Raw genomic sequence first — 17925 nt, forward strand, 5'->3', positions numbered from 1 at the left:
CTGTCTTAGGTAGCGAGGGAAGGACGGGGCGGTGAGGAAGGGACAATGACCAGACAGTCTCGCCTCTCTTCTGGATTCATCTAGCTAGGACTCACTGAGCCCTCTCTAAGATCCTACAGCTAGATTTGGGGGTGGGGGAGTGGGGCTTTGTGGGGTGCCCATGACATGTCCTCCTGGTGCATAGATTCTTTGAAGAAAATCCTTTCAACAGCCACTGATCTGGAATGGCGGCCTCGGGGGCAGGAAGTACCAGGAGCTGCACGGGGACTGCATGAGGGTGGGATTCAGCAGGGGAAAGGCCTGGGAGCGAGCACAGGTCAGAAGGGCCTCCCTAGCCTTTCTTTTCCCCCTTCCCTTTCCCCCTCCCCTTCTGTCCCTGGGCTGAGCTGGCCTAGCTCAGTTCAGAGTAAACAGCCAAGCCTGGCTCTCACATCCCTGCAAGCCCCCAATGCAGGGGAGAGGGGTGAAGAGGACCATGGTGCACCCTCTACACCAGCCCTCCCAGTGTGTGAGCTTGTGTTCATCCCTTGGTACAGCCCCAAGGCCAGAAGGTGTGTCCAGGTGGGCAGGAGACAGGCAGCATCTTCTCCATCCCTCCAGGGAGCAGACAGGAGCACAGGGTGCCCAGTACAGGCCAGTACAGCCCCTCAAAAATGCTCACCTGGAACCTACCTTCCCACAGGGACAGATGCCACACTTCACAGTGCCCTCCCTGCCAATCTCACAAAGCAGCCAGGAGCAGAGTACCCCCATGACCCACCCCCCACGGAGACCACCCCCCTCTGGTCTTCAGAGTCATTGTCTATGCATCACACAGGTGATGTGGGGCCCCGTGCCCCACTTGCTTCCTGATTTGGTTCAGAAATTCTCACCCACTAGGGAGGGGGGCACACGTGGGGCACCTCGACCTTTGAACACACCGATCACACGGGCCATGCTCTCTGTCGCGGCACCATTCGAGAGCTGTGGGGCTGCTCCCACAGATTTTGTGGACCATGCACGGCAGGCTTGTGCTGCAGCATGGAGAGCAGATGCTCACATGAAGCGTGCACATTTAGCAGCTCCCAGAGGAAGATGTATTGTCCCTTGCCTTCCCACCCCAAGCCTGAACCCAAGCCCGAGTCCCTAGTTTTGAACATAAATCCCAGGAGGGGACATGCAGAGGGAAAGGGAGCAGAAAAAGGAAATTTACAGCAAACTTGCTTCCTGGCACCTCTTTGGCCCATCACATAAAATAACAATATCACCAGATAAATCACACCAGCTCTCAGGGGACCTTACCCTTGTCCTTATGGGGTCATTGGTGGAAGTCTGTGGGACATGGTCAGGGAGATCCACCCAGCTGGGCTTTTTGTAACAACATGAAGGTGGAGGGTGTCTTAGATCTAATTCCTGGAGTATGGGAGAATAGATAATGGGGTGAGGGTGAAGGGCATTAGTTATCACCCAAGTGATAGAATAGATTCAGCATGAGCTTTGATTAAATTTCAGCTAAAATTCCTAGCTGTGTGTGTTTAGACAAATTGCTTAACCTCTCTGGGCTTTAGTTTACTTCTTTGAATATAGGGCACAGTCGAACCACATAAGGTTATATATGAAAATTTATTGAGGCTCATATATGCCAGTGTTTAGCATGTAGTAGGTACTCAGAATATTGGTAACTCTCATAGTCACAAATGTTTTCCTTCACCTAGTCTACCAAACATCATGGCAATGTTCCCAGCAAAGAAGTCCAAATGCCCAGCCCACCAGAGAGAGATGCCACGCTGCTGCCCCTTTCTCTACCTGTTGTTGTTGTTGTTGTTGTTTTACTGTATTTACTTATGCGGATAAGACCTGGGGTACAGGCCAGAATTGGGTGGGGGGTGAGAGGATTCACCAGAGACAGAGTGGGGAAGAGAACAGGCCGATCTACTGAAGCACACTGCTGAGGGGGTGGATCAGGAGAGGTCTGTTGAGTGATGTGGGTCAGCTCCCTGGTCAGGGATCCAACTCTGTGCTGCAGCAGCTGTGGCTAGAGTCATAGTGATGTGCTTTAACCCCTTAGGCCATCAGGGAGGGCCCTCCTCTACCTGTTGTTTCAACATTATCCTGTACCATTAGAAAGACCAGACTCACTCTTCACTCACAATATGACTATGGGGAGTTACTTCCCCTCTCCAGGATGAGTTACCTCTCCAGGGGATGACAAGTTCTTGGTCTCTGAGCACTGGTCCATCATAACATCATAAAACGCAGCCATTAGAACCAATTCCCAATGGGCACCGTAACCAGAGAGGAACAGACAGGACTGAAGGCCACAGGCCGTGAGACGAGCTCAGGTGGGCTCAAACCTGCAGACCGGGCAGAAAAGGGCTCCATCCAGCCCATTCTCACAGTCCCGACCCCTCCAAGAGACACTCCACTACAGCTGGACAGCTACCCACATGGCCTGTGGCATCACAACAACTAACATTCTCCAGGAGCGGCTGCATCCCAGAGGTGGGAGTTGGGTGGCAAAGCACCGGCCAGCCTCATCCTCACACCTGGAGAGACCTCGGCTCCCCTCCCCCAACCCTCAGTGTGCCTCTTTCCTTCCGCCTTTGGTACTGGTCAACCAGTCAGCCTTCGAGGATGGACAGCTCCCCAGAAATTCTGCCCAGCCCCTGGCTTCCCTCCTTTCATCCTTCTTTTCACTTGTCTCGGTTCTCAGTTTCTTTCTGCCTCTTCTCCTTCTCCATTTCCCCCCTTTATCTCTTTCAGGATTCTCTGTTTTAGTTTTACTTCCTCTTCACCCCCCTCTCCACCATTTCTTCCTTTTCCTCCTCGTGGCTTTCCTGCCTGCTCCTCCACGGCCTTCCTTTCCTGCTCTTTGATTCAGGAGAACTGCATGGTACTACCTTGAAAGAGGGGAGTATGTGGGGGGGGGGTAAGAGGTTGGAAGGGGGCTTGGCTCTGCCCTGACACCCCCCTCCACCAGTATCTCTGAGCCTCAAGAGGATCAGGAGTTCACCCGCAGGGCAGCTGTCAGTGGCTCAGGGGATGGATGAGTGAAAGTGTAGGGGGTGGGGAGGCGAAGGTGAGTGTAGGGGGTGGGGAGGCGAAGGTGCTGGGGAGGGAGTCCTCTTCAAATAAAAAGGAAAGGAGCAGGGTGGATGAAATAATGGAACTGTTTAATAGCAAGCTCCCCCACCCCATACCTGTGCCAGGGACCCAGCCCTCCCACTCACCCTCCTCCAACCCTATTCCCCTGGCCCCATCGCTGAACTTTCGCTCAGAACAGGGGTCCATTAATGTCCCTTAGGACAAGCCAGAAGGCAGGAGGCCCCCTCCCACGCAAGTCCCCAGGCCCCTGCCTCCTCCAGGCTTCCTCACCCACTAAGGTGCAGCTGGGATTGGGACCTCAGACAACCAGCTCCCAGGGTAATATCTGGGCAGATTAGTGCCCCAAAGCTGGCAGGCCTATTAGAAGGCCTTTGTGGGGGAGGGGGCCGAGGAAAGCCAAGGGGATTTTTCCATTCTCCAAGCACCTGGATTACACAGTCAGGGGATCAGGGAAGAACTCTCTGCTTAAGCTGCCTCTTCACAGCCCAGCCTCTGCCCTGCTGGGCTTCTGCATTCTCAGCAGGCATCTTAGCCATCCTCCTTTGCCTGCTTTTGAGGTGTCTTTTTGCTTGTGATCTGAGTCAGACCTGGGGGCAAAACCAAGTCTCTCTCCCTCAACCTAGTCCATCTCCCTCAGAGGGGCAGCTCAGAGAAGTGAAGTGACTTGCTTAGAGTCACACAGCACATAAAAGGCAACCAAGTGGCTTCCTTCCTGTGACTAGATCTGTGGGTGTTTGTTCTCTGCAAAGGGGGCCAGGTCTGCCAGAACTCAAGATTCTGATGTCCTCCCTTATGAGAAGCAGGTTTGCTCCCCAGCTTTCTTCAACTTCAACACAAACCTTAGAGGAAAGCTGCCTGTTCCCATACTCTCTCATTTGCAGGGGATCAGCCGCATGGCGCATGTGGAGAGTGGGGAGATGGGAAGGAGGCTGAATTTAAAGAAACTAAGGCTTGAGGTTGAGTCCCAGACTTACCACTCAGCAGCTTGCTGTGTGACTTTGTTTCAACCACCTCCCCTCTCTGACGTTCAGTTGTCTTATCTCCAAAATGGAGGTAAAACCAACTCTTTCATAATTGTTTTCAAGGCACTGGAAGAGCATCAAACACACCTGGCACAGTCTAGCTGCTCAATAAATAATGGTGGGAGCAGAATAGGAGATGGTTTGATTTCCTTTACCAGAGCTGTGCCCATTCCCCACAAAGAGCTCCATTACAGGGCCAGGCAACTGGTTCTTCCCCCTGGGAGGGCAAATCCATCATGTTCAGCAACCCTTGGCCTCCCCCACCTGGTATAAGGTTATTGGGGGGTCATGCCCCCCACACCCTGTGTCCACTTTCTAGAAAGAGGCCTCAAACCTCCCATTCCAGCCCTGTGTGGCCCCTAGAGGCCTTTTTACTGACAAAGTGGTCATCTCTGACCTTCTTGATGGCCTATGTCCCTCCCAGCCTGAAAATTCTATGATCCTGTGACCCCTAAAAGCCCTGCCTTGCTAATGGTTTTATGATCTTCCCTACGGAATCCTCTTTTTGCCCTCGCTAACCCCCAATCCCCTTTCAGTAGGTCTAGTCAAAATAAACAACATTTATGACCAGAGCAGGATTCAAGGTCCGCCTTGCAAACAAATGCAGAGCCCTTTGAAGGTGCCTGGGGAATCCATCACATCCTGGGGTGTGATGCTCCCCAGGCCCAAGGGGAGGTAGATCTGCAACGGGGGTGCAGGCGTGGGAAGCTGAGCTCTGGGTCTAGGTTTAGAATGCAAACCCTGTGCTGTGCCTGTGGCTGCCTCCCCAGCACCAACCCTCCTTCCCTTCAAGCAAGAGGAGGAGGAAAGGGCTGTACATGGCCCTAGGGCTGCTGCGATCAGCATCCTTTCCTGCAGCTGTGGGTGCAGGCCCTCTTGGGGGCCAAGCCCTGACTCTGCATGTCATTAGGAGAGAAGTGAGCACAGTGAATGAGAGGGGGAGCTGAAGAGCAAATGGAGAAGATAGTCAGCAAACATGAGTGACTGAGAGGATTAGAGCCCAGACCACAGAGGCCTCCGGGCCCCTTCACCGCCTCCAGCGCTCACCTGTGGCAGCAGTAGCCACCCTGGGACAACCTCCTGGAGAAATCTAGCCCAAAGATTTTCAGGAGAAAATCAACCTTGCCTGCCTACCTGGTTGTCAGGCAACTGAGTAAAAGACAGAGAGTGGAGTGTGTAGTGAGTGGTAACAATGACGAGGAGCAGAAGCCCTCCTCCAGAGTGAGGGTCCCCCCCACCCCGGGGGGAAGGCAGGACTGCCTCTTGCCTACACCCTGGAGAAAAGGGCCCTGCGTTGGCCGAGTGCTGCCTTCTGCTTGCCCAGTGGATGAGCCACCTCTGCTGAGCTTGGCCTCCCCTGGCAGGTGTGGCTGCTGCCAGCAGATTTGTTTTCCAGGGGGACCGGCTCTGCCTGGGGAACTGTTGTTGGAGAATATTAAGGTAGAATTCCCAGAGGCCAAGTCTGAGCGTGGCTTTCTAGGACGTTCAGCGCAAGGCTCTTTTCAGTCACGGCAGCAGCCTGCAGAACTGGGGCACAGGCCTAGGGGCTGGTGTTCTTTGACTCAGAGCTGAAGGAGGGAGAGAACTTTTCCCTGGGGGCCTGTGCCTTATCATTTACCCTACTAAAAATACTATGCTACCCCGACAGGTTGGCGTGGTGCTAGGCAAGAAAGAGCTGCAGGAAGCAATAGTATAGATCACATTTATTCAGGACCCATGGATAGTATTTGCATAGAATTAATATGAGTGAGAGTCAAAGATGGAAAGTATGAACACAGATGGGAAGAGCCAGTGCTGAACGCACACGCATGAGCTTTTTCAGGGTAAATATAGCTTGTCCAAAAGTATTCTCTTCCTGAAGAGCATGAGGGACCTGTGACAGTTCACAGGTGAACTGGTGGTGGGAATTTTTCAGGGATACACAATAATGTAAAGGATATAAATTACATATATATAATTCCTAAGTGGAAGAAGAATTGTAATGACATTTTATAATCTTACACAAGTGAATTTAAAACTTTAGCTCAGTGCCCTGTTGCCCAGCACAATGCTTTATATATAAGAGGTCCTCCTTGGCATAGAGTTTTGGGGCAAGAAGGGCCTTTGGGGAACTTTAGGACAATGGGTCTCAATGTTGGTTGAATAGAGAATCACCTGGGACATTTTTTTTAAATGAGATGCTGGGTATCTCCAAAGACTGTGATCTAACTTGTCTGGGGTGGAAACCAGATATTTCTTAAAAGCTCCCCAAATGATTCTACTGTGAAACCAACATTGAGAACCCCTAGTGGAGGCCAATATTTTACTTCATATTATAGAAACTAGGAGAGCAGGTTACCTAGGCTTACGAGGCACATACAGATAATTGGCAGCAGAACCAGGACCACTCTTACATCCTGATTCATTTGTTAAATGAGCAAATAAAAGTCTGGTCTTTTTGGCGCCATCTCTGCAGAGAGAAATCAGCTATGTAAACCCCTCCTCCCATCCCCTACATTTTCATCAGAGGCCACGCAGGCTACATCGTGACCCTGCATCCTGCTGGCCTTCCATCCTGAAGGCCTCAGGACTCATCAGGGCAAATACCCAATTCAAATAGCATCCTCCACACGGGGAGCTTCTGAGAATAGCAGGACAACTGTGGTACTTGGCCATGTAGAATCAGTGTACGGCCGGACCAGGGGTTAAGGTGAATGTGTCTGTGACATGCGCAAGTATGTACGGGCACCCTCATGAAGGCGCCTGTGCAAAACACTCGTCAACCTCTGGGCACCTGTCCTCCCAGGCATCATTGCTTTCTGTGAGAACGCTCACATAAGTACAGACAGTATTCACATGTGGAAAAGTGTGTGCCTAAATCGGCATCTGTCTCTATAGTTGTGTACAGTCAGTATGTGAGAAAATGTGTGCAGTATACCAAATGCTGATAGACAGCTCCGTAATTACTGGTAGATACATCCATAATTGTGTACAAGTGCATTAGCCAAATCTACATTTAAAGCATCTACATTTACATTCACCAGTGGAAGCATGTATAGGACATGTGTGTGGCTGGCTGGCCGTGGACACGTGTGGCCGGCCTTCTGTGTGTGTGGAGCGGAAGCTTATACATAGAGAGAAAAGGTTTCTGCTGTTTCTATTGCCAATTCTTCTAGGTAATCATTGGGAAATAGATGTGTGGGAAAACTGTATCTTTCATGCTTAAATATATCTCGGCAAATATAAATGAAATATGATATTGTGCCAGCGGAGATGCTACACGTTAACATTGTTTATCATGATAGAATTAAATAATCCATGCAAGGCCCTGGTAGCATTTCTTACAATTTTATTTAACACTGATTTGGCCAAGCAGCAGTTGGCAAACACCATATATACACTGTAAAAGACCATGACAAATGCATAATTTGTAGGATATAACATATAACATCTGAGAAGCTTAACAGAGGCATCACTGAAAAATTCCAATTGTCCCCATCTTTTTTTGGGCTCTTCTTTCTTCCCCAAACCTGATTAAAACCCAGCTCTTCACACTACCCTGGGAGGTATCTGCATTTGTAGTCAAGAGAGATAAAATGGAGGGTGAGAATTTGGGGTGGGGGAAGAGATAACACACTAAGACCTGGCTCTGGAATGTCTCTAAGACTTCCCAGTCTGTCAGAGGCAGGCCCAAGCCCCAGCATGTATAAAAACAGGGAAACTAAAGGAAGCATTTCTACACATTCTGCAGATCGTCATTCATTTAGAATGAGTAAAAAGAGCATTGATCTTATCAAATTAGTTGTAAATCCTTCATTAAAAGATTCATAGAAATGGCTCTCTGCTCAAAAAAAAAAAAAAAGATTTATTTTATTTATTTATGCATACAAGAGCTGGGTTATAGGCCAGAAGTGGTGGGGGTGGGGAGAGGTGAGAGGATTCACCAGAGAGAGAGTGGGAGCAGAACAGGCAGCAGACACTGCTGAGGGGAGCAGTAGGCGAGATAGGAAAGGTCTGTTGCACCATGTGGGTTAGCTCCTTGGTGGGAGATAGAACTAATGTTGCAGTGGCTGTGGATAGCTTCATAGTACTGAGACTTAACTCCTTGTGCCACCAGGAGGGTCCTCTGCTTCTGCCACTTTTTTTTTTTTAAAGAAGAAGCTATCTCCTATCTTGAGTTCGAATGAGAACAAGCCCGCACTCAGCTACAGGTCTGTACACTTATTTTCAATACTTGTGGTGGCTAGTGGCCTCGAATGTTGACTAAATTATAAATGGCCCAAGAGAAAAGGAGAATACGAAAGCTGGGAAAGCTGGTCTTCAGCCACAAGTCCACACTGGAACATGGGTGCAAAAATGGTAGAACCACAAAAAATGGTCATACAAGCAGAAAATGCTCCCTGCCAGCCACTGGGCAGTGAAAAGAGGTCACAGTGACTTCACAAAGATGATGAGTGAATGGCTCTACAGGCCTTTCCAAAACCTGCCGAGGGCTTCTTAATCTCCCCGTGGCCAGTGCCAAGATGCCAATGGAACTTCAAAATTGCTCTCTTGGATTTGTTTTTACCATCCCTGGGCTTCATTCTGGCGAGGGAGAGACAAGATTGGGACAAGGAACTTCCTACCCCGCCTTTCTGCATTCTAAATTTCTCACATTGTCTTTCCTACTGAGACCCCCTTAGGCCTAGGAGATAAAGACAGCCAAGTCTAATTTGAACAGTGATCGGCCCCACCCTTCTCAAATCCTCTGCCACCAGCAAAGAAGCTGTCATCAGAACTATCTTTCCGGACAGGCGTGGCCCCACTCTGCCAGCAGGGATATCAGCCAACCTGCTTGGGGGACAGCTGACGGCCAACACCAACAAGTAGTATATCCTCTTCACCCGCTGATGTCAGGAAGTTTTGGCTCCCCAGAACCTGGTGCCTTGGGCTGTCTCCTGAGTGAACACAGAAAAAAAAAATAATAATAGTAATAAAGTTTCCTAATGTTTGGATTAGAAATAAGAACAGTGACAAGCACCCATCAATGAATGGGCCTCCCCCAGCCCTGCCTGCACACACACAGTCCATGCAGACAAATCATGAATCATCTCCGCGGCTGCACATTTTAGCGTTCGGTAATATTCTCAGAGGCCCAAGGTTTTCAGGCAAATCCCAGGTCTGCGCACAAGGACACTGCATAAATCCCTCCCCTTATGAAAGGCCAGCCTGAGCAGATGGGACCACTCTAAAGTAAACTGCGAAGCCCTCCTACCATCTCAGGAGGAGCGGTAGGGGGCTGTCCCTACCAGCCTGCAAGCAGAGAACGGCAAAAGCTGCTAATTCAGAGCTGTTCACATCCCCAACTGATCTCTCTGGGGGTGGGGTCCCTTTGACCATGCTAGATTCCCTCCCTTCCCCCAAGGGGAAGTCAGACAATGAAGACCAAGTGAGGGCAAGAACCAGGGAAGCAAATAAGAGCACGGAGAGTTAGCCTGGTCTAGAAAGAGGTGAGAGGTCAAAGGGTCTTTCCACCCAGTTTCTTCCTGTGCTAAGCTTGGGGAAATGAACTCACAGAAACTCCACTTTCTGGTAAGTGGCCCCATTAATATATATTAAGCAAAAGATATTTTTTAAAGATATTTTTAAAACTCTGACCAGTTAAACAAGTCAGTGGAGGGAGAGACTTCTCCACCCTGTTCTCTGGCCCCCCAACTGCCAGACCAAACATATACACCACCCTGTCTACTAGCCCAGCCCCTGCTTGTCTCCCCAGGTGTGTTGGGAAGATGGGAGGCAGGTGGATGAAGAGAAAGACAGACCCAGGCACCCCAGGGGCTCACCAGAAAATGCACGGACTGTGAAATTACACCAGAGCTGGACAACTTACCACCACATTGGAACCCTTGGGGTACTGAAATAATTAACTTGCTAATCAGCTACACCTTGCTCTTTCCTTTCTTCCTGGAAAAAAACAATTGCAAATCGCCTTCACATCAGGTTCCTATGTCAGTCACTTGGAGACAAATGATGCTTGGGAAGAAATATACTCTCTGCCTCTGTGGGGACTGAAATGGGTCATACCGAGTTAGGCTTCCTTCTCTTCCCACTCCTTCCCACTAGGCTTGGGGGAGCTGGGGAGGAGGCACACGGAGACAGAATATTTCTGGGGATGCAGGCTTTTTTTCTGTCCACAGCATACAGCTTTTCCATCTCCACTAAGCTTTCTCGCTTTCGGGCCTCTTTAGCCTGCTTGCTGGTGCTAAACAGCCAAGATCCATGTGGAGAAAAGAGGATTGATTAGAATCGTAATAATAATCCCTGGCATTGGTCCGGCTTTAGCGTTTACAAAGTGTTTTCACACATTATCTCATTCGGTCAGAGGAGGGTGGAGCTGGGAGGGACCATAGCAATCATTTAGCCCAATCCCCCTTGTGTTACAGGTGGGGAAACTGAGGCACAGAAAGATTTTTTTTTTTTAATTGTCTTCTCTTAAGGCCATAGCTGTGGACAACGTGGCCAGGTCTCTAGTGCATAGTCTACAGAGGCTGTGCTGCCGCCAGTCTCCTACAAAGAACATTTCACCCTTTTACTTGACAGTGAATTTAAACCAAGAAACCAAAAAATTAAAAGAGCGGGACATGCAAATGAATAAAAGCAGCTCTGTAAGAAATGTGGGGGTGGGTGGGAGTGGGGGGGGACTAGTTAATACTGAATGGAAGATGTTAATTAATCCATTTCCTCTGGCTCTTTGTCCCCTCATCTACCCCCTTCTCCAGGTCTAAAATATGAACATTATGCAGTTTGGAATCTAAGGCAGGTCTGGGCTGTAAAGAGGGTCACTTTTCTTGGATTCAAATCTGGTATCTACATTCCTGGGATACAAAGCATGATGGGCTCATGTGTGCATGTGCGCCCACTCAAGACACTGGATTTGGGGGTGGGGGGGCAGGCTTCTTGATCCTTTCACAGATCAGATGATTTGCAAATTAATAGCTCTTTCCCTCCGAGGCTCAGAGGAGGTGAAAGAAGATTTCTGGTGGAGCGGGGGCTGGGGTGGTGGGGATGCGTATAATGAAATATAAAAATGGGAGAGGAAGCAAAACTAAAGTTGGATCCTTAGGAAACGTCCCTGTGGCTGGGGCTTGTGTGTTGGGCCCCGGGCCTGTGCATTTCCACAGGGTCCTCTGGCCCCATTGCGCAAGCCTGTTGGAAGGTAAGCGGTTCCTTTGTGTGTTCGTTTATTACAAAGCCCAACTCTTTCCCTCTAAAACTCCTTCTTCTCCCTGTTGAGCTGACCATGCTTCTGGATTTATGAAGAGAGATGTTTTAGCAGAAATCCCCCAGAGTGTCCCATCAGCCCTAAATCCCAGGCCCGCTCACCCCCCCAAGACCCCATGACACACAGCATGCCAACACGGCTTCCTCTTGCCTATGCATTAGCCATCCATTGTGGCAACCTGACATCTCTCACACATAAAACCGTAAGAGAGAAATAAAATATCTGTCTCTTGGCGAAAATAAAGCTTTGCCTCCCTCCTGATGTATAGGATATAAAATAAAGCCGCGGCTCCAACAGTGGCTTTTCCTTATGCCGGAGTTGCCTTTGCACACACAGAGACAATGAAGACGGATGGTTTGGGACGAGGCCCAGCCTCCTGGGGACACCTTCACCCTTTTTTATTGTACTCTCCCTGCACGCATACCTTTTTCTTTCTTCTTCACTTTCTTTCCTTTCTGGTTTGGATTTGCCTTTTATATGCCCTTCTCTTTCTTTCCTTGGAACTTTATTCCTTTTGCTCACTTTCTTGCTAAAGCATGACAGAACCCATGTGAGAGGAGCCAAGTTTCTCAAACCTGCCCAGTATCTTCCCCCCCCCCCCAGACTCCCAACTCTCTCTGGACTGCCAGCCCCTATGACTAATTTTGCTGTTACTGCTTGGGGATTTGCTTTGGTCAAATGTACAAATGTTCCCAAGGGACAATTAAGAAGGTGTTTAGTGGGGGAGGAAAGTGGATTTTTTTTTTCTGGGGAGCTGCCCTCCCCCACCCCTTACTTTCCCTAGGCTGGTGGCTTATGGATCTCAGCAATTGCTTAGCCTCAGAGGAAGCCAACAGAGCAAAGCAACCAGGAAAGGGGGGGGAAGTCGACATTCACCTCTCAAACCTGCGCCTCACACCTGGCAGACTCAGCCAGCAAAGGGTCGACTCCAGTCCAACACTCTCTCCCCTGGCGCTTTCCTCAGTCCTGAGAATGAAGTTGTTGTGGGAGGAAATAAGAGGGTCCCCCCTACTCTCACACAGGAAGCAGAACTGTCCCCTTGACATTCACACAGACACGTTTACACCTTCCTGCCTCCCCACACACTTGGCGCGCTCTCCCAGGACCCAGTACGGATGCCTAGCTTTTCCCTCTTCTGTCCCCAGAGGCCTCACTCTTCCTTGCCAGGTGTGCAATGCTCTCCTCTGTGTGTCTGAGTGGGTTTCTCTCTAGAAGCCTCTTGCCATCCTTGCCCAGACTCACCCCTCCCGCTACTTTCTCAGTAACTATCCAAGGCTCTTCCCCAGCCCAGTCACCACCTCACCTGCTCTCCTAAGGACGGCAGGAAACATCTCCGGTGCTAAGAAGCGCAAGCAGTGAGGAGAAGAAGTGCGTACAGAACCCGGGCCCTTGGGGAGCCCCAGCAAAGAGGCGCATTGCTGTTGCCTGGAAGTAGGAAATGTCCAGCTGAGGGGCAGTGGGTGGCCTTCAGCATCGGGCGATTGATGAAGGGTCTCCCCGGGTGTGGAGCGCTTCTGGTCACCCCTAATCTAAGGAGATCTTTATTAATGTCACCCAAACATGGAGGGGGTGGCAGGCAGCAACATCTCTTCAACTCTGCCCTACACACACAAACATAAAAGGGGAGGTTTAGTGCTCCCACGTCCAGGGAGAACTCAGTTCCAGTCCCAAAGATGGCTAGCTTGGGGTTGTCTCTCTCCTTGCCGCACTCGCTATCTCTCCAGATATCAGCAGTGACCACCGCCATTAGGTAAGGGGAGAGAGTCAATTAGTGTGAGGATTAATTACTCCGAGGCACGAGCCCGGTTTGTCTTCCTTACCAAGTGCGAGTGTGTGTTCAGACAGAGGAACACGGGCACGCACCCAAATACACATTGTTGTCACGCCGTCTTAGACGTTTTATTTATTTGTTGGATTCCTGCCCAGAGCCGCTCGCTCGCACGCTTTTCCACGGGCGCTGAGTCTCCCACCAAACACGCTGCTCCTGTTCTCCCGCCTACCGCTGCGCCTAAACACACCCGCATAGCCCAGCAGGAAGAGCCCACCGAAGCCCTTCGGCGCCCGACCCTGGGCTCCGCGTTCCCGCCGCCTTTTCTTTCTTTCTCCCTTCCCCCACCCTTTCTGCTGTTGCCCGCGTCTTTCTGGCTGTCTATTCTGTTTCTTTTCCTCCACGCCTCCAAGCATTTCCCCAAACATCTTTCGCCCCTTCAATCCTGGTTGTTTTCCCCATTCCTTCTCTTTTCTCTGGTCCTCTTACTTGCTTTCCCTGGCCCTGTCCCCTCCTTCGGGTCTCCCGCTTCCTCCAGTTCACTCTCACCCTTCCGAGACCATCCACGTCCGGTCTTTGCTCCGTGGTGCGGCGCTGACTTGCATCCGAGATCACCTCGCTCGACCGCGTTCCCCGCCCCCTTCATGCCCAGGGTCCCCTCCGGCCCTCGTGGGAAGCCAGCGTTGTTTATCCAGCCCGAGCGCACACCGTGAAGCCGATAGCTGCCCTTTCCCGGCCTCTTGTCCCTCACCCCCACCCCTTTGGAATATGTGGCGGGTGGAAAGTACACAAAAGGGCAAGGTGACAAGCCCCCCAAGTTTCTCTCCTGAATAAGGCACTGACCAAAGACTCTCTGGCAGTCCCTTCCTTTGGGTTCTTCCCCCTGGGAAAGGGGAGATAATACACACATCCCCCATTATATGCGATTTGGGGGAGATAGTGATACAAACTGCAAAGTGCTGCTTCCAAGTAGGTCATTTCCGTGAGAGATCAATGGAGTGAGTTTAAAGACAACCTGAGGCAAAAGTAAACCAGAGAGGGAAAGAGAGCAGGAGAGATCTGTGGTCAGATGCAGGGGCTGTGGTCCAAGTTTCCTGCCTTATCTGTGGTGTCCTCATGGAACCTGTGAGGTAGTTGTGTGGTCTCCCGGATAGGCAAGGGGATAGGCAAGGTCCAGGCGGTGCCAGTTAGCTCCCTCCTCTCTCTTCCTAGACCTGTGTGGTTGGTTATACCCCATTCCTGCGTAGCACCGCACAGATGACCACCCAGAGCCCGCTTCAGCCCAAGGGCTCCTTTTTCTGGTCTCCTAGCCTTTCTCTGGGAGCAGTGGGGGTTAACAGGATCTTGACCAGTGAGAAGGAAAAGGGCTTGAGCAGCCGCAGCTCTGTGGATTAACAGCCAGCCCAGGGCAGGCTCAGGTCCTTGGGCTGCCGCCAGAGCACTCAAGAATTTCCTGGAACCAGGTGATAAGACACTTGAACCGCGGAGGGAGAAAGAAAGAGGGTGTAGGAAAGGGCATCTTGGTCCCCCAAACTGCAGGGTGGCTAGGGAAGGCTAGCAGAAATTCCTCTACCCCCAGTTCCAACGCAGGAGCCTCCATTTGGGCTGATTCCCCAACCACTATACAGTGAAAGATGCTTTCTGGCGCAATGCGGCCCTTTCCAAGAGTGCCTAGGGATGAGAGAGAGGGGATTCAGCAGTGACCCTTAAGGCACCCTGTGCAGGCTTCACACCACCCAGTGTGGCTGTTGATCTGAATAACCTGAAGGGTGCTAGGAAGCACTTGTGTCCTTCAGGACAGTGGGTGTGATGGTGAGAGCCAGGAGAGAAGGCTGGTGCTCTTCTCTGAACAGACACTGGTTTTAAAACATACAGAGATGAGCTGAGAGGCTTCAGAGCTAGAAAATTGGAAAGCTAGGGCAGTTTTTCTCTCCATGTCTCTACCATCAATGGTATTTTAAAATAGAAGTCCAAACAAATCTATTATGCTGTCACAGTGGATGCCTTAAACCTACCTAGAATCTGGAGCAAGCGGTATCCCTCCAGTTGTGCTCCAGGACCCCTCTTGTGACACTGGGGTTGTTCTCCCACGCTTCCTTGAAATCCTGTTTACTAAGCTACCAGGACAGTGGGACAATCCGAGCATCAAGCTTCAGAGTCCCGCCCCGCTCTCAACTCCATAACGTGCTGGTCTACCTGCAGGGAGGAGCCCCTTTTCCCCTGCATCGAGGTCCTGGAGGTCCTTGTAGTCCCAAATGGACAGATCAACCTCCTCCTGTCCACCCGAAAGGAAATCTCAAGCGTTGAGTTCAAGAAGGGCCAGCAGCCGGGTCCAGCTGTCGCTCCAACTCCACCCCCAGCCCCGGCATCCCCTCTGCTTTGCATGAGACGGAGCCCAGCTGGGGCGCGGGCGGGGATGAGCCACTCGGGACAGGGTCCGCTATAGACTCCAGAAAGGGGCGGTTGAGTCAGGGCGCTTGCAGCAAGCCGAGACAGCTGGGGGTTTGGGGAGGGGAGTGTGGGAATCACTTTGCTGGACCAGCCCCTCCCCGCCTGCTTCACCCAGAGCAACAGGCTGGAGAGGGGCAAGTCGGGGGTCGGTATAGAGGAGGCGAGGACCCCAGGCCACTCTAAGCAACTGCTAGGGTTTGGGAGTGACAGATAGCCTTCAGCTTTTTTCCGTAAGTGTCGGTCCGCAGAAGGAACACAAAGCCAAGTCCGAGCCCGCGAAGTCGACCTGTTGGGTTGGAGAGCCCCCCCAACCCCCACCCGTCCTGTCTTGCTCTGATCCCGGCTAGGGAGAGACTGGCGGAAGCGGCTGATGGAGAGTGACAATCAGCCCCAACGCCTCCCTAGCCCCCAGCTGGGAGCTGGAGCCCTGTTGTCTGTGAAGCAGAGTGCAGAAAAGGCCTTATGGGCCCCACACCCAGTGGTCAGGATGGGCAGAGAGCCAAAACGGGCGTACCCGGGGGGCTTCGGATTGGCTTCCAAAGACAAGGTGATGACCGGCTGCTGCTGGGGGCTGCCGGCGGGCCTCTTGCGGCAGGGTGGTGGAGTCTGAAGTAGGAATAGGGTGTAGGCAAAGCCCTAACGCCCTAGTCCTATAGATGGAAACCAAATTCGCTACAGTGGCTTCCCGTTTCGTCGGAAGAGGGTATTCCTTTTGCAGACAGCTGCATTCCTTGCAGGGCCAGGTTCTTTACGATTGCGTTTCAGCGTTCATTTCTCCCAGGTTGGAACTGAGGGGCCGGGGGCCTGTGTTGGTTGCCTGAACTCAGCAATGGAGTGAGGTCAAAAAACCGATTCCAAAATACACTGGATCTGACTAAATTTAGCCCATCCTTATTTCCATCCAGACCAAGGCGATTGTACCCCACCACCATCACCAAGGAAAAAGAGAAAATAATAAAACCACAAGGAGCAAAGGCGATTGTACCCCACCACCACCACCAAGGAAAAAGAGAAAATAACAGAACCACAAGGAGCAAAAGCGATTTTGAGGTCCTGCTAGACATCACTTTGAAAGATGTGTCGGTTAAGCGTTGAACTGATGCTGTCAAAACGAATTTAGTGTTTGACGGGCCTGGGCTAGAGAACTAGAGTGACTCTTAAAGGCTCAGGCTCTCAGGACCCTGACCCGACCCCCAGGTGTCCGATAATCGCCCTTTTGGGCAGTAGTCCCGAGTTTATACTCCCAGCAGAATTAAAGCGATGAGCTACTTCAGGAGTGAACTACCGAGGGTTTGTGGTCTGCGATTGCCCGGGAAGCTGGTGCCGGCCCGGAGCCTGGAAAAGGTAAGGACAGGAAGCAGAGCCCAGGCCACCGAGGACTACACACCGACTGCAGCCGGTCTGGGGAGCCCCGGGAGGTCCCCTTCACATGTCTCTACTACCAATCCCAGCCCGCCGCCGCAGCTCCGAGAGTTTCCACCTAGACTTTTGCTTTTGTATGTAAAAGGTGTCTCCGGATCACAGTTTTCTCACAACTTCTCGCCGGGGCTGCAACTCCTCACCCGAGGCGCTTCCCCACCCACTTCATTCCCCCTCCCCAGCAGCGCGCCTCCAGTCTCCCCCGCCCCCATCAGGAAACCGCCGGAATCAACTTTCCAGACCGCGCTATGGGAAACTTACACCCAGTTCTGATCAAGACCCGGACCGGTGGACTTTGTGTCTATGGAGAGAGAGGGCACAGAAGGAAGAAGCCAGGAGGGAAGAGTTTGCTGCCAGCCGCCCGTTCCTCCCGCCTCTCCCTAAAAAGCGCGCAGTCCCCGGGGCAAACTTCCAGGCCAGGAAAGGAGGAGAGAGAAAAAATAAAATCGAATCAGTCAACACCTGCAGAATTTCAAAGCCAAACAGTGCACCAGGGCTCCAGGGCTCCCGAACCCAGTTGCACCTCAACCTTCAACAAGGCTCGATCTTGGATTACTCCCGCTCTCCAACAGAACTCTGTCCCCCGACAGCACCTACTGTCGCGCTCTGTCATCCCCTCCCACAGAAACAGAACGCCTTACCGGAGCAAGAGGGGACCCCCGGCACCTCGCTGCCCGCCGCCCGCACTGTGCGGGGCCGCAGATGCGGCGGCCACTGATTCTCTAAACGCGGTCTCTCCGCACTCTCCCTGGTCGGGGTTTGCAGAATGGTTTACAGAGGGACCTCGAGCCGCTGATTGGTCGCAGGCCGCCGTGACGTCGGCGGGCGCTGCATTAAGGCGAGGGGGCTTCCAGAGCTCAGCCAACAGCTAGGAGCAGTGACCGAGCCGCCGGAGCTGGGGAGAGACGCGCCGGGGCGGCGATCTGGGCCAGGAGACCAGG

The sequence above is a fragment of the Condylura cristata genome, unplaced genomic scaffold (genome assembly GCF_000260355.1).
Source record: "Condylura cristata isolate star-nosed mole 26May11 unplaced genomic scaffold, ConCri1.0 scaffold00017, whole genome shotgun sequence".
Lineage (NCBI taxonomy): Eukaryota > Metazoa > Chordata > Mammalia > Eulipotyphla > Talpidae > Condylura > Condylura cristata.